The sequence below is a fragment of the Monodelphis domestica genome, chromosome 1 (assembly GCF_027887165.1).
Source record: "Monodelphis domestica isolate mMonDom1 chromosome 1, mMonDom1.pri, whole genome shotgun sequence".
NCBI classification, from domain to species: Eukaryota; Metazoa; Chordata; class Mammalia; order Didelphimorphia; family Didelphidae; genus Monodelphis; species Monodelphis domestica.
This window is the reverse complement of record NC_077227.1, coordinates 14,193,980-14,210,969: the sequence shown is the minus strand read 5'-3', so window position 1 is coordinate 14,210,969 and position 16,990 is coordinate 14,193,980. Positions and strand designations below refer to the sequence as shown.

General features: G+C 41.1%; 1 long non-coding RNA gene across 1 annotated transcript in view; it reads right to left on the bottom strand.

The window, feature by feature from the left end:
- LOC103095139 (uncharacterized) overlaps nt 1-5,402 on the bottom strand; it is a 58,872-nt gene extending 53,470 nt beyond the window's left edge. Inside the window, exon 1 of the long non-coding RNA XR_460076.3 lies at nt 1,153-5,402. This is a non-coding gene — a long non-coding RNA (uncharacterized LOC103095139). The remainder of the gene's footprint in view (nt 1-1,152) is intronic.
- Nucleotides 5,403-16,990: the final 11,588 nt, after the last annotated feature.

Genomic DNA, 16,990 nt, shown 5'->3' with positions numbered 1-16,990 from the left:
CAGAGCCAGGAGGATCTTTAGAACACAGTAGTCTATTGATAACAGAGCAATAAAGGAATTTGAAGTTCATTTCATTCAATAATAAATCTCCTTATGTTAGGGATAAGAAGAATGAGGCCCAGAAACAGAAGTGATCCGCCCCATTTATACAGACAGAAAAGGCAGGATACAGAATTGTAAATCAGGTCTGATGCCAAGCTCAAATACCCCTTCCAATATATCATGGCTCTTCATCTTGAATTAAAATAACTTTGAGATCATGTCTCAGGACTCCATACTCTTCATTCAAAGTACAACTGAAACCTTTTATAGGTGCCTATCATGAAATAAGCAAGAAATACTTCTTGATTGCCTGCCCTTTGATCCAGCCATAGCACTGCAGGGTTTGTACCCCAAAGAGATCATAAGGAAAAAGTCTTGTACAAGAATATTCATAGCTGTGTTCTTTGTGGCGGCAAAAAATTGGAAAATGAGGGGCTGTCCCTCGATTGCAGAATGGCTGAACACATTGTGGTATATGTTGGTGATGGAATATTATTGTGCTCAAAGGAATAATAAAGTGGAGGAATTCCATGGAGACTGGAACAACCTTCAGGAAGTGATGCAGAGCGAAAGGAGCAGAACCAGGAAAACATTGTGCACAGAGACAGATACACTGTTGTAAAATCAAAAGTAATGGACTTCTCTACTAGCAGCAATGCAATGATCCAGGACAATTCTGAGGGACTCATGAGAAAGAATATTATCCAGATTCAGAGAAAAAACTGTGGGAGTAGAAACACAGAAGAAAAACAACCACTTGATCACATGGTCCAATGGTAATATGATTGGGGATGTAGAATAAATGATCCCCCTAGTGCAAATATTAATAACATGGAAATGGGTTTTGATCAATGACACATGTAAAAACCAGCATAATTTCTTGTTGGCTATGGGAGGGGGGTGAGAAAAGGAGAGGGAAAGAACATGAATCATGTAACCAGGGGAAAACATTCTAAATTAATAAAATAAATAAATAAACTTTTAAAAAAGAAATACTTCTTGACTTGTTAATTGACACTGTCTTCTTAATAAAAATGTGAACCCCTTGAGAGCAGATATTAGCTTCTTGCATATCAAATTCCAACACTGAGACTGGCATATGGTAATTACCTTTCAAGTATATGTTTTTTCTCACTGATTCCTGCAATACAAGATCTGTTGGAAGGATGTTAGAATATTGAGCCTAGAAAAAATGAAAAACAAGAAGACATAAGGAGTATATTATAGCTGGCTTTAAGAGTTGAAGTCATTGTTATTAAAAATTGTATTTATTCTCCCTAAACCACATAGTAGAATGAAAAGCAATGGCTAGAATTTTCAGAAAATAAAAGTTAGATTTTGTGGATGGAGAAACCAAACAATGAGAGAATGAGCTACCTTGGGCTTTTCCCCTCCCTGGAGCTATTCAAGCAAAGAGTGGAGAAGTGGTAGAATGGATTCATATTATGTACACAAATGGGTCTAGATCAATCAGACTCAAACTATACATTAGAATCTGTGGGGATCATATATTGTCTTAGAAAACTACATATTAACATTATCTGTTTCACTGTATTTTTATTCATTTAAAAATATTTCCCACTTTGCTGAAGGGACAAATGTTTGATACTTTTGTTCTAGATATTATCTGATATCCTTTACAACTCTGAACTTCTATAATTCTGGAAACAGAAAGCTCCATTTTTTAAGAAAAAAATCTCTTTTGGTGTTAAGATGATTTAAAAATAATATCTTAAATGCATAGAATTACAGAAACATTTACTTAGCCAATTAACTCCAAAGACTACTACTGTTACCTTTTCACTCCATAACCTGGTGCTTGGCAGGATAATTTGTTGTAAAAGTTTCCCTTAAATTACTTTCTGATATAGTAAGTCATCAATCAGTCAATTAATCAAGCAAGCAAAATTCATGAATAAATATAGATATAAATATAGATTTAGATAGATTAGATATAGATATTGTCCAAGTACAATCTGAAAGGTTGGCATCACAAAGAAAAAGTGAAAATAATGCCCTGAGAGAATATCGGGGCTATGATATTTATAGTAAACAACACTGGGGAAAAACTATCTTTTCTTTAGCTCTCTTAGGGAAGCCAGGTGACATATTAACTAGAGAGCTAGACTTGGAGTCAGGAAAACCTGGGTTCAAATTTCTGTGCTTCTAGGCAAGTTACTTGACCTTCACTTACTCATCCAAAAAAAAATGAGTACAAGCACCTACTTTACAGATTTGGTGGGGAGACCAAATGAGAATGTCACATAGGGAGTTTGAAAACCTAAAACACTATATAAATGGTAGCTATTATTTTAAACATCCCATCAGATGTTCTATCTGCCAGTAAACAAGCCTTCATTAGGTACCTACCATGTGCCAGACATTGTGCTAAGTAGGTGCTTGGGAGACAAATTCAAAGACTCAATGAACCCCCTTCACATTGAGCTTACATGAAGGAAGCAAAGGGGGATAGCCCATTTGTTTCTAGGCATAAGAACCTTTGGCGAGTAAACCTAATAAATGATAAAGTTCCTTCTCTTCAGCAAAGTAAGATTGTTGCATTTTCTTGTTGCTATTATAACCCCAAATAAGGTTTAATGTTGCAGTAATTTGGGTTGGGATGGAAAGCTGATAAGTATAATTGTAATCACAGGATGTATTGCAGGATGTAAATATTTGGAGAGTAATTAAAAAAGAAACTATTTGCCCTCTTTAACATTTGTAAGGTACTCGGTTCCTAAGAACACCAAGTCAGCAGGAAAATAAGTGGAAGAACATTTAAGGGGAGAAATATGAAATGGTGGGCTCGGCATTTATTTGTGGTTTGGTCAAGTATGAGCAGGGGGGAAATGGCAGAGTGATGTGGGTGAGGGGAAACATGTCATCAAATCACTGAAATTGATCTCCAAGGAACACTCCAGGGCTTCCCAGATGATCATGGTGTGTGGCATTGTCAGCTACCAGCACCAACGCCTGACTGTCGGGCTGCCTTCTGTCTATGCCTGTAACTAGCACGGGGACTGGTTTTAGTCATTCGATTACGCCCTTATGGATAGACATTGGCTGATTGCTTTCCCTGCTCCAAAATGAGAGTGCCGCTGGGATAAATTTATTTCATAAATAATAAGAGAGCTCATGTACAGAGCTTAAATTGCATCTCTCTACAGAAATGGTGCCCAGGGTTAGGGGGAAAGACATAGCTTGCTCCCTTTTGGAAAAACAAACAATTTAATAAGCATTTATGAGGCCCCTACTGTGTGCTAGGCACTGTGCCTTCTAAGCACTAGGGATGTAAACAGGGGAAAGAAAGACAGCCTCAGCCTGTTGGGAACTTACAGTCTACTGGTAGACAGCAATTAAAATAAAAGGAAGCTGGAAAGGGTGAAGAGGGACACCAGGGGCCAAGTCTTGTGGAGCTGAAACCAAGCCGAGTTGCAAGTCCAGATCCTGTCACCTCTAGAGGAAGGCTTTGGGAGGCTCTTAGTTTCTGCTCAGAGGAGAGAGGAGCCTGAGGGAGGTGGGGAGGTGCTGAGTATCCAAGGCTCAGCCAGCCTCTTACTGAGGACAAGTTAAGGAAATATAGAATGGGTGGCAGCAGTTAGGAAGGTGATTTAGCTATTCATCACCAAAATTTCATGGATAGTAGAGCAAAATTCATACTCTCTGTGTTCCCTCACTCCCCTCCTTCCTTTGTTCCCTCCCACCATCATCTTATCTGTTGCTATGAATTCTAGATGATGTCTCTCATTCAGTCACTAAACATTTGGAAAGGACTTACTAAGTCCTGGGCACTGGGCACCTCTGGGGAAACAAAGACAAATAACGTACACTATAGGAAGGCAATATGCCATGATTATAATGGCTATTAGTATCATGTTTTAAGACTTAAAGTTTATGCACAAACATATACATATATGTATGTGTATGTGTGTGAATGTATATACAGCAACATTTATATGTACACAATCTCATTGAATCTACATGACAATCCTGAGAAGTAGATGCTTTTATTGACTCCATTTTACAAATGAAAAACTGTGGATGGACCACTTAGTCATGGTGTCACAGTTAGTATGTGTCTAAGGTAGGTCTTAATGACTTCTAGTCCAGTGCTCTCTCCACTGGGCCAAACTATCCATTAGCCACATTTCAATTCATCAGACATTCATTAAACATATTATATGTTCAAGGAAAGTGGAAGTTAGATGGTTCAATGAATGGAGTGCTGGAGTCAGGAAGACCTGAGTTCAAATCCAGTTTCAGACATTTACTTAGCTATGTGTGTCCCTGGACAAGTCTCTAACCTCTGTTTGCCTCAGTCCATTGGAGAAGGAAATGGCGAACCTTTCCAGTATCTCTGCCAAAAAACTTCTATGAACATCTTTAGCATGCTATGGCTCATGGGATCAAGAAGAGTTGGACACAACTGAATAACTGGAAAACAATGTTCATCAAGAAAAACCATGAACAAAAGTCCTCGCCTTCACATTCTGCTGAAAAATGAAGGATAAAATATGCATGGAGAAAAGTATATGCCTGACACTTTGAGGAGGGAAAAACTACTTACAATTAGGGGTATCAGAAAAAGCTGCCTGAAGAAAGTAACAATGAACTGAACTTGTCTCTGTCCGCCTGTCTCTATCTCTGTTTCAGTTTCTGTATCTGTGTCTGTGTCTGTGTCTGTCTCTTTTTCTCTCTGACTTCCTGTCTCTGGCTGGCTGGCTGGTTCTCTCTCATACACACATACTTCATGCTTAATTTCTCTTCTCTTACTTTACTTTTCCAATATATTCTCAACGATCCCAGAAAAGCCTTTCTCTTCTTTTTGCTTTTCTCTCTCTCTCTCTTTGCTCTATTTGTGAGTTCAAAACATGGCCCTTCTCATTTTATAGAAGTATACACTGAATGAGTAGCAAAGAAAAGGGGAACGCTAAGATTTGAAGGGAAAGCATATGAAAAGAGCAGCACTGTCCATTCCAGCCAATAAGTTCCTAGCCTGTGCCAGCCCCTGGTGGTTCTCACCTCAAAGCAAAATGGATTTTTCTCTAAATGGACTCTTCCATTCTCCTTGTGAATACACAGCACACAGATAACTACCTACACAATCAATTAAGGAAGAGGGAGAGAATGTTAACAAATAAGGTGAATGGCCACAGGACACAATGGCCATATCCTAAAACTTTACTCTGAACTCAGCCATCACTTCCAGAATGTCCTCTGATGTTTCTAACCTCTGGCTCATCCTCATGTCATTACTGATGTCTCTCAAGCATCAGGATCCAAAGTGTATAGTGACTTCGAGGGACCCCTGATGTCACCAACAGAGTGACACCCAGCTCCCACTGCATTATATTATGTGATTCTTGTCAAAGCAGTTTTGATAAGGGAGAGACCAAGTGACCACATGCCTGTATTTCTGGTCTTGTGTGATCTTCTTCAGGAGATCAAGTTAAATCATGTAAATCACAGAGCAAAGAGTTAAAGCATGATTTTGCAACCTAAGTGGATTTTCACATGATGGCAGTTTGCTATGCCATGTATCAGAAAGGGAATTTCCTACATAAAAAATAAGCTGTTAGTTGCTTTACACAAATATTGGCTGTTTCTCACTTGCAAGCAATTTATGTTCCTTAAGTTCCTCCTTAAATGATTCATTTAGAATATAAAAGAAAATTTCCCATCTCAATAAAGCAGTCAGTAAATATCTATTAAATGTCATGCATTGGCAACTCCAAAGAGTAAAGTATAGAGTAGTCCTTGCCCTCAAGGAACTTAAATTTTCTGGAAGGGAGGTGGGGGGAAGTAATGCACACACAGGAGAATATGCCGAATGAATACATAAATACAAGATAATTTAGGGGGAAGATATTATTAGCATCCTGGACCAAGAAAAGCCTCTTGGTGAAGATGACACTTGAGCTGAGCTTTGAAGGAAAGTGGAGATTCTCTGAGATGAAAAAAGAAGGGAATGAAAGCTAGCTATGGGCACTGATCTAGCAAGATAAAACATCTCGTGTGGAGGATGACCAGCTCATTGGGATGATAGAAAGTATGAAGGGTAGTAATAGAAAAGAAGATTGGGGGTAGCTTTGGGAAGAGAGTTAAATGTCAAATAGAAAAGTTTACATTTGACTCAAGATAAGGGGAGTCACTACAGTTCTTAAACTAAAAGAGGAAAAACTTGAATCAAGGAGAAGGATGAGAAAAATATTGTGAGGGAAAAACACTACTTAGGCATCAGAGTGTAGATGTGGAGTGAGGAAGAATGACAAGATGATTCCAAGAATACAAATGGGGGTGATTAGAAGCACCATTGTGGCCTCAAAGGAAATAGGAAGGTTCTTTCAGAGGAGAGGTGAGTTTAGGGGGAAAGATGACTAATTCTCTTTTGGACTCTTCAAGTTTGAGATGTCTACCAAACATCAGTTATAGGACTAGAGCTTAAGAGAGAGATTAGCACTGTAGAGAGAGATTTGGAGATAATATTTGAGCTCACTGAAATAGATGAGATGAGGTAGAGTTAAGATATGAAGAGAAGTGAGCCCAGGCCAGGGCAAAGACTTTGGGTGGGAACACAGGCAGTTAAGGGTCAAGATACCAATGATGATGACCAGCAAAGTTGACTGAGGAGTGATCAGACAAGTAAGGGAAGAATAAAGGGGAGCAGGAACACCAAACCCTGAGAGAAAGTATCCAGAGGGAGAAAATGCTCAGCAGAGTCAAAAGCTACAGTGAGCCAAGAAGGATGAGGATTGAAAAGAGGAGATCCCATATGGCAATTAGAAAACTACTGATAACTTTAGAGAGTACAATTTCAATTGAATGAGAAGACTAGATGGCAAAGAGCTCCACTACCAGTCTTTAAAACTGTTCTGTGAAGTGATGTCTGCTTGCTCTGAAAGCATTTCCATAAGTTCCACTTGTTTGTTTTTAGCCTGATTATCGTGTGTTCTAAGGATGCCTGTCAATCCTCTTTCTCATTTTTAATGAGGACATTTTTTGCTATAATGAAGTGATGTATGGGATTTTGTGAGAATACTTTCCAATTTCTTATGGTCCCTTTTGGAGTTCTGAAAATATATATTGACTAATATTGCATGGGTGTGAATTGCTTTAAATGCATTCTTCACATTTAACTCAATTCAAAGACGCCACTAAGTTTCTTAATGTATTCAGACATTGGCTTGTCTGATTTATTTTAATGCCTAGAAGAGATCAAGGCATGTGAAGTTCACTTTTATCATTGTTTCAATGCAAGCTCTGTGTTTAAGCTAGATGCATTCTGTCTCCAGTCTTCCTTGGTTTATGTTAAAAATATTATACTTATTGAGTCAAGATGATGTTTTGATGTCATTGGAACAAAAATCTAGCAAAGGAACTGTTTAATGTGTTGTTTGGGCAACATTGAACTTGATGTCATCCATGTATATCAATGAAATATTAAGATGTTTGAATTCTACTTGTCTCTTTAATTTGAAAATCATGCTAAGATCTATTAAGGAGAGGTGATAATGGATTTACATTCAGGAAGAATCATTCTGGGTTCAGATTATCTCCCTGAAAAAGACCATCCTTTAACTGAATAGGGATCTTGTTTTATTCAATAAAATCTGAAATCACTCATGAGTCTGAGTCAAATAAGGAAATCTTTTCAAACAAGATAACACACTGAGTACTCTTTAGCAGATGACACCATCTTTTTTCCTCTTGGCACAATTAGCCTTTTGCCAACATTTCCTAACATGCTCACGCCCTACTTATTTTCATAGTCATATTCCCAATTACTATCTCTTTCCCTCTTTCCTACTTAGGTAAGTTGGGTTTTTTAAATATATATATATATATATATTGTTTGTTTGTTTGTTTAATTGCATGATGAGCATTTGTGGATTCTATGTGTGTCTCTTAAAGGCTAATTGGTTTACCTCCAGTTTTCTGTGGTTAGCCACTTAAATTTGAAGCTGGGTTTTTTTCTACATGATTCATGACATCTTTACTCTATCAGTTCTTAGAGCCATTACTTTAGTCCAGCCAGGAATATAATTATCTTTTCATCATTTTCTGTTTTTATTCCCTACCCCTTACCTCACACTTTTCTGAGTTCTCGCCAAAGATGGAAGTAGAAGGGCTAAAATAATGTGAGAGAGCTGTACCTGAAATATGGGCTATAAGTAGAAATTCCTGGAAATGTCATGATAAAACCATTTTGGTAATTACTGGCAACTTGAGATAAAGTATAAATGTGATGATGTAGAAGACCGGAAATATATTCCTGTGGCCACCATTGTTACATAGTACTGACATCATGTTTGGAGATCATCAGGAAAGAATATGAATAGCCATGTGGGAAAAGAGAATGGTTCCAAAAATAATTCACATGAATCTGATACTGACTTTACAGGTATTAATTAGGCATTTATTCCATGCCCCCAATAGTATGCCAGGTCCTATAGAAGATCTAGAAACAATGCCATATGGTAGATAGGGCACAGGCTGAAATTCAGGAAAGATTTGAGTTCAAATCCCACCTTATTCAAACCACTTTAACATTTCTAAGCCTGTTTCTTCATCTGTAAACTGAGGATACTTAATACCTATTGTACCTGCCTCTTAGGTGAAGCTCAAATAAAACAATATGGGTAAAGTGCTATATAAATGTCACCTACTATTTTGACAAATTGACCGAACACAGCCTTTTCCTCAACAGGTTTGCACTCAAGTTGAGAAGAAAGGATGATTATTACCAAAGTAAAATTTCAATATTGGAAGTAATCTGTGATTTTCCCAGGTAGGTATTCAGACCAATCATGCAGATTTCAATCAACCAATCAATTAACAAGTATTTCTTAACCCCTCTGAAATGTCACTCATTATAGAGGGTATTGACTGGGGATATAAAGACAAAAAGATTAAGATATTTATGATTCAAGAGAAACTTAAGGTATTTAATACACTTTTGGTAACCGAGAGAAAATTGGGAGTAAATTATCTCACATGAGGAGGTACAAAATAATCAATACAATGGAGTAGGAAATGGTAGAGGGGAGTGGCAGGTAATATTTGAATCTTACTCTCATCAGAATTTGTGCAAAGAAGGAATAACATTTGTACAAAGTCAGTTACAAAAAAACCATCCTATAAGAAACACTCTGTATGGAAGTAAGAAGAAGAGGCAGAATAAGAAAAGGAGGAGGTGAACAAAAGGAAGATGAACTCAGGTGGCAGTCAGAAATAGAAATATTTGTAAATGGGGAAAAGTTGAAAGGAGAGGAAGAGGATATAGAGAGAATTGAGATGAAGGGAAATGCACAATAATCATAGTCGTGAAGGGAAATGGAATGAACTCACCCATAAAATGGAAGAGCATAGAAGAGTGGATTAAAAGCCAGAATCCTACAATATGCTATCTACAGGAAACACATTTAAAGCAGGGAGATACCCACAGAACAAAAGTAAAGGGCTAGGATAAAATCTACTATGCTTCAGGCAAAGTTTAAAGAGCAGGGGTTGCAATTATGATCTCATATTGTATTGAAATGCTATTATCCCATAATAAATGACATGATCACAAAACATCTTGGAATTACTTATATGAAATGGTACCAGGTGAAGTGAGCAGAACCAGGAGAATGTTGTACACAGTAATAGCAATAAAGTACAATAATCAACTATAAATGAGTTAAGTATTATCAGCAATGCAAAGATAAGGAAAATTCTAAGGGACACATAATGAAATAGGCTATCCACTGCTATGGAAAGAAGTGACAGAGTCTGAATACAGACTAAAGCATGTAATTCCTCACTTCAATTTCTCCATGAATTTTTCTCTAGTGTAAGCAATATGTGTCTTCTTTCATAATATGATGAACATGGAAATAAGCATTGTATAATAACACATGTATGACCTATATTATATTATCTGCCATCTTGGGAAGTGGTTAGGGGTGGTAGGGAAGAAGAGAACATGGATCAAGAGATGATTATTGAAAATTGTACTACTTGTAATCTGGGAAAAAAGTAACCCTATAAAAATGTCAGAAAAGGAAACATTCTCTCCCCTCAAAAAGCTCACATTCTTTTGAGGGAAACAATGTAGACATATAGATTAAAAAAAAGGCTGATCCCTCTCCCATGGGACAGCCTTCGAATACATGGCTAAACCTTTTGTAAAAACTATGATCAGATCCTCTGTTTTTTCTCTTAGCTAAATCCTGTGTGGTCTGACTTCCAACTTCATAATTCAACTGAAACTGCTTTCTCAAAAGTTATTGATGATTTCTTAATTACCAAATATATTAATCTTTCCCCAACCTCATTCTTCTTGACTTCTGTGCAACTGTTAACACTGTCCATCACTTCCTTCTCCTGAATACTTTCTTCTAAGGTTTTATGATCATATTTTCTCCTGGTTCTTCTACCGATCTGACTGACTCTTTTCAGTGTTTTTTTTTTCTATCTCTTCATCCAGCTGCCTGTGAATATTCCTGAAGTCTCTCTCCTGGATCCCTTCTGTTTTTTCCTCCATACTATTTCATCTGGTGGGTTCATCAGCTCCCATCTCTATGCAGATGATTCTCCTATGTACATATCTTGTCCTAACTTCTCTAACCTCCAGAGTCACATCTCTAATTGTTGAGTGGACATCTCAAATTGTATGCTCTGTAGATAACTTAAACTAAACACATTCAGAAATGAACCCATTATCTTTTATTCTCCAAAGCCTTTCTTTTCCTGATTTCCCATATTATTCTTCAAGTCACTGTCATTCCAGTTATCCAGGCTCACAATCTACATGTCATCCTCAACATCCCTTTCTTTCCTCTGATGCTTCCACCACCAGGGTTAAGGCACTCACCAGCTCTCCCCTGATAGAGTCTGTTGATTAGGTTCTCTGCTTCGTACTACTCCATTTTTCCCTCCATGCAGATGCAAAAGCCATCTATCTAAAGGGGAAGTCTGATCATAATCCTCCCTACTCCAATGGCTTTCAATTATCATATATACTATCCTACTTGTGCCTTTTAAAGCCCTTCCTCACCTGTTCTCTTTTTATCTTTCTAGTCTTCTCACACTTCATCCCTCCCTGTGAACTCTATGGTCCAGTGACATTGTCTTCCTTGCTATTCCTCACATAAGGCAATCCATCCCCAGCACCCCCAAGTACATTTTCACTGGTTGTTGAGTTGCCTTTTTTCCTCCATTTGGATGGAAGCTTTTGTCTTTCCTGGTGTGCCCCACAATTGGGACTGAGCCTGGTGAATGAAATGGACCTAAAAAAGACTTGTTGACTTTATGTTGGAGAAAAGCATCCCTCCTCTTGGATCTTCTGTGCTCTGGGCTAAACACCTGCAGTTCCTTCAGTTCCATGACATGCCCAGAACTCAAGAACCTTCCCCAGACCCATTTTCCTCCTCTAGATGCTTTTCCATCAGTCAATAGTCAATAACATTTACTAAGTACCTATCATGCTTCAGGAACTTCAAGTCCTTGGAATAGAAAAAGAAGCAAAAGGCAGTTGCTGCCTTGGGAAGCTTACAATCCAGGCATCCTTTGTGAGAAATCCAAACTGAAAACCACATTCTCCATCAGTTCTGCTGGGACCCTCCATCCCTCTCCTGCCACAGTCATAGGAGAGACGTCATAGGAGAGACGATCCTGGATGTCAAATCCCATTCTTGTCTCCTATGACATCTGCAGTCCACTACAAGATCATCTGCTTGCCACAAATGTCTAAATGTTTGGGTTTCTTACATTTGGTATTCATGTTGCTCCACTCTGCCGTTTAGAAATTAGAATTTAGTCCATCAAAAATGAGCTTGTAACTACAGTTCTCAGACTCACCTTTATAGGTCAGCAGGTCACAGTTATCTGCTCAAACACATCTTGTTTCTACTACATCTTGAATGTTGACAAGGTCTGCAACCAGTTTAAGTAGGTGCAATTATCTTAATGATCCACCAGAGAGGCTGAGAAAAGTCAGCCCTTATGGAGTCAGGAAGTCTGAGGGAGAATATTGGCTCCAAGATTTATTAGCCGGGGGACTCTGGGCAAACCACTGAATGTCACTGAGCCTCAGTTTCTGTGTCTGTAAAATGGGTACGAGGCTTGTTTGGAGATCGCTTTCTAAGTTTTGTGTTGTGACGTTCTTTGTCATGAGAATCCAGCCCAGATTTAGAACACTGGCCTTCAAAATCAGTTCAGGTCTAAGGGGATAGAGGGACAGGGAGAAGCAGCTATGAGCTCAAGAAGATTTGGGGTTGAGAGTGGGCCAAAACAGGGATAAGAGAGGCAGGGGGCTCTGCAAGCCTTCAGTCATGCTACAAAGAGCAAAAAGGCAGAGATTGTCTCTTCTCCTGTCCAGGACCTGCCCTTTTCCTTGTTTACCCCAAAATACTCCAGCACGCCCTTGGCACTCGGTGCTCCAAAGGTGCAGTGAAGAGGCCAGAGGGCCTGTTTCCCTAAACGTCTGGCCAGATCAGCCTAGTTCTGCTCCGAAGGCCGGAGCCTCCGTGTGTGGGTGCACCTGTCCATCTCTCCCTGGAATAGAGCCTCCCTTGTGTCAGGTTAGGCTGAGTCTGGCCAGCCACGGCTGCTTCTCCTCCAAAGAAAGGACCCTCCTCATCTGGGGGGCGCCCATCCCTCTCTCTGGAACAAGGCAGCCCTTGTGTCAGCTCAGGCTAAGGCCCAGCTCTGTGTGGTCTGGGAATTGGCCGCTTCTCAGGCAGCAGAGGCCACGCAGGTAGTGTGTGCCGCAGCTAGACTCTGGGTAAACACAAAACTGGGTAAGTACCCCCCCATGTAAACAGGAAGGGGACACGGTGGGGACATGACCAAGGACACTCTGGCCGTAGGGGTGTGGGTGGCCCAGGTGCTCCCTTCTGCCTCCCAGCAGCTTCTGGTCCTTCACTGGGCTCCTCATCCCCTCCCAGGGTCGCTTCCTGCCCCCCCTCTGGGTACCACCCGCAGACGCCCTTAAGGCCAAAGGATGGAGATGCTCTCGGAGCCTACGTGGACAGGACTCAGCTGGCCCCTCCATGTGCCTTCTCCCCCCTTCCAGCTCTGGTTAAATAACCCTGGCTGGAAACAGCAGGCTCTGGCCCCGACCCCACACGCTGCGTTTACTCCTTCACACAGTTCTTCACTTGTTCAGCAAGCGTGCCTGGGCTCACGACAGTCAGTCATGGGCTGGGCCGCGGGCAGCTCCTGTCGTGGCCGGAGGTCCATCACCTGCTCTGTTCTTTGTTCTCTAAACCTGTTCTATGTGGCGTTCATTGCCACGAGACAACCAGGTCCTCACTCGCAGAGGCTTCCCAATTCTCACATCCACCAGGCAAGCCCGAGTTCAGATTCTGCCTCCCATACTATGAGCTGCAGGACCCTAGAAACGTCACTTAGGCACTCTGCTGGAGTTCTACAGCGATGGGGTTGGAAGCTCAGGTCTGTACGGCCCTTCCGGTGCTCAGTCTCTATTGCTATGATCCCGCGATGCCAGGATGGCACACTGGGGAAAGGGGCGCATCTATAATAGGTCCTTAGGATGGGGAAAAGGGGGCTGGACTGCAAGAGGCTGCCCAGAGAGGAGGTGGTCCTTTAAAGGCCAACGTAGACAAGGATCAGATGAGAGAAGGGCCACTTATTCCTGTTCAGAGAGGACAAGGTTGGCAGAATCGGTAGACGTCGGGATGATGAGAGCAGAATTGAATCGCTGATTGAATAACTGCTCTCATAACCAAATTCCCCAGCTCAAACGTGTGTCTGTTAGCTGAAGGAAGGGAGGCTTTTTGACATGGGCATCGATGATTTTAGCAGTCCTAACAGGGAGCTTGATCTTGAGAGACTATCCAAAGGAAAGGAGGAGCCACGGGAAGAGGTTTCAGAGAGGCGGAGGACATGGAGGACAAGATGGTCTCCTTCTAACCCTGAGACTCTCTGAGGAGACAGATGCTCTCTATTCTTCCAGCCCTCTGCCAGATCTCCTAGACCAAGAGCTGGGAGAGACAGTCGAGGTGACTTAGTCCAACCCTTCATTTTCTAGTTTAGGCAGCGTGGGTCCATCGAGCCAAAGAAACGTGTCCAAGCTCATTCAAGTAGGAAGGGATGCAGCTTAGATTTGCACCTAGGACTTCTGACGCCACGTCTATATCCTGTGATGCTACGGGACACTCAAAGCTGCTACTCCAACGAGACTGTTCCTCGCTTAAAAGACAACAAAGTAAATAAACCTACCCAGAGTCCGGTTCACCTGCTGTAAGTCGCAGCTGCTCCAGGTTAGTCTCAGAGATACCTAGAAGGAAAGAAGAGCATGGCCTGGAGAAGGGGCCCTACAGGTGCCACTGGAGATTTATTAAAAGTTGCAGAACATCGGAATATCGCTTCCATCTGGCCGTACTCATTCTGGGCTTCCCCTGCCATCGTCCATCTTGGCTTTGTCCCTAACGTTCTTTCCAGAGTGCTAATTGTCTTCTTAGAGGGCCCTTCACATTCCTCACAATCTCGAAGCCCCCCATCTCCTGTTAAGGGGCTCTTTATCACTTGGTGTCTCCGCAGAGCAGCAAGAGCAAGATTAAACAGTGATTCGGGGAGATTCCTCATAATTCAAACTGGCTCACCCCCATGAGGGAGCATTTGAATTTATTAGCCAGTAAGCTGCCATCCTCTATTTGGAAAGCACACAACTCACATGTTCTCCCCTCCCTCCCTTCACAATGACCACAGAATAATCATTCTTCACCAGCTTTTATATTTCCTGAGACTTGTTTTCTTCCTCCTGCTTTTTCCTGAATGAGGAAGTGCTCATAATCTCACCTCTTAAATTACATTTTAAGGCCTCCCAGACTGTAGTAAAGGAAGGGACCGAGTCACTACCGATTTCATAAAGTATCTGTAAGGGGATTAATTGTAAGCTGACTTATTTTTTCTTTTAGCAGGAGTTGTAAAGGGCTCCCATAAATTTAGGAGAAGGCATAAATTCTTTCTGGAGAGGGGTGAGGACTGTAGTAAAATGGGAAAATAGCATGGATTCCAGTTGACTGGAATGTCCCGTAAACTGTAACCACACAAAACAACTTACAAGATGATCCAAGTCCATAAATATTTCACTAAAGAAAACCTGAGGCCCTTTCAGCAAGATATCAGCTAGAAACTGTACACTCAGCAACATTGTGAAAGCTGAGCTCTTGCTTGGATGGATGAGGATTCAACCCCAAAATCAAACTGAATTTCCAAGAGATCATGTCACAAGGAACAGCCCAATAAAGTCGAATGAGGTCCAAACATGGAATCATAGAACCTATGTCTGAAACCTGCTTCGGCTGCTCTGGAACCTGGAACAAGACCCCTGATCTCTCCGGAACTTTGTTTTTCATCTATAAAATTAGAGTTCATCTGAATGAACTTCATTGAATACTCCTCCTGGCCCTAGATCTAGGATCCTATTATCTGGTTGGAAGGGGATTTAGAGAGAGAGTCTAACACTAGGATTCATAAAGCTAAAGCATGTGGTTTCCTAAATGAAAGTCTCCCCAATGGACAAGCATGTTCTTTACGATATTAAAGGAAATATCCACAAAGACAAGATCTCAAAGTTACTGAAGAATAGCAGATTATTTAGAGCATGGGTTTCCTCAGAAGGAAATTAACATAATTCTATTATTTACAGAAAAGAAAGTTGAGGCTGGGGCAGGGAGTGTCAAGGGACTTATCCAAGGTGACACAGTAAACATTCATTAAAGGCGGGGATTTGAAATGAAGGAAATAATGTTGATTCTCTCTACCACAGCTCACCACTGGAGTACTCTGGGAATGAGATGAGAGAAAGCATTCAGTTGGCCAGATAGCTGATTTTCCCAGTCACCTCAAGTTGGAAGAAAAACATTTCGTATAATTTCTTGTCATGATGGAATGTGGCATTTTTGCTTCTCCAGATATATTATCATCAACACATACTTTCCTATATGTGAATTAGCCTCAGTGTATTTTCTCCCAGCTGCCTAATTTTCCCTGCCTCTTTGCTACATGAGTACTGAGTGCTCACAGGTTACAAAAATGTTAATATTTGTCCAAGAAAATAATAATTAAGAAATAAATATTTAAAGGGAAAGGAAGGAAGGAAGGAAGGCAGGAAGGAAGGAAGGAAGGAAGGAAGGAAGGCAGGAAGGAAGGAAGGAAGGAAGGAAGGAAGGAAGGAAGGAAGGAAGGAAGGAAGGAAGGAAGGAAGGAAGGAAGGCAGGAAGGAAGGAAGGAAGGCAGGAAGGAAGGAAGGAAGGAAGGAAGGAAGGAAGACAGGAAGACAGGAAGGAAGACAGGAAGACAGGAAGGAAGGAAGACAGGAAGGAAGGAAGGAAGGTAGGAAAACAGGAAGGAAGGAAGACAAAGGAAGGAAGGAAGACAAAGGAAGGAAGGGAGGGAGGGAGGGAGGAAGGAAGGAAGGAAGGAAGGAACGAAGGAAGGAAGGAAGGAACAAAGGAAGGAAGGAAGGAACGAAGGAAGGAAGGAAGAAGGAAGGAAGGAAAGTAGGTAGGGAGGGAGGAAGTAAGGAAGGAAAGTAGGTAGGGAGGGAGGAAGGAAAGAAGGAAGGAAGGAAGGAAGGAAGGAAGGAAGGAAGGAAGGAAGGAAGGAAGGAAGGAAGGAATGGAGGGAGGGAGGGAGGGAGGCTGGGAGGCTGGGAGGGAGGGAGGAAGGAAAGAGAGGGATTAACCTGTATGTAAATTAATACAATTTTCATTTTCCTTTTGCTTTTTGTTAGGATTTCCCCAATACAAGGAACTCCTGGCATGAGAAGGCCCTGGAATAATTGGGATCACCACAATTGCCCGACACTGGGATGCTAACTCACTTGTCCACTCATACAGCTAGTCAGTATCAGAAACAGGACTTAACCCAGGCCTTCCTGAATTCAAGTCTGACCCTCAAGGCCCTGTGCCACTTGGTCCCTCAAATAGAGGAAGAA